The following is a 421-nucleotide window of genomic DNA, read 5'->3' on the forward strand; positions in this document are numbered from 1 at the left end:
ATTCCCACACCAATCACCTGTGTGAAAGACTCCGAAGCTTTAGATATGTCTCATTATCATAAAAGAGATGACAATAAGACAATCGCCCGTCGCGACCAGCACGTCCAATTTCCTGTAACATTTTCAATCAGTTTCCCGAGAACGTTATGTGCACAGTGATCACTAAGCTTGAAAAGGAACCTGGAAACAAAAAAGGTTTGAACCTGAACGTATTCTTCCAAACTGCCTGGCACGCTGAAGTGGATTACCTAAAGCAGACTCAGAAAATTTAGAAGCATGTATACTATTATACAAGATGCGAGTAGTTGAAGATATGTTCAAGCATGCTAAGGGTTTGCATTAGACTTACAGCTCCAACATCTCCCTTGTCAAGTCCCATGCCGAATGCCACAGTTGCAACAACCTTCCATAACATAAAAAA

The 421-nt window shown here is 41.1% G+C and overlaps 1 long non-coding RNA gene across 1 annotated transcript; it reads right to left on the reverse strand.

Annotated features, from left to right (window-relative positions):
• Nucleotides 1–12: 12 nt before the first annotated feature.
• On the reverse strand, nucleotides 13–404 carry LOC104775117. Its single transcript, XR_765706.1, has 3 exons — nucleotides 350–404; nucleotides 204–248; nucleotides 13–112 (listed from the first exon to the last, which is right to left on the reverse strand). It is a non-coding gene; the product is annotated as an uncharacterized LOC104775117 (long non-coding RNA).
• Nucleotides 405–421: the final 17 nt, after the last annotated feature.

Source organism: Camelina sativa, unplaced genomic scaffold (genome assembly GCF_000633955.1).
Source record: "Camelina sativa cultivar DH55 unplaced genomic scaffold, Cs unpScaffold08918, whole genome shotgun sequence".
NCBI lineage: Eukaryota > Viridiplantae > Streptophyta > Magnoliopsida > Brassicales > Brassicaceae > Camelina > Camelina sativa.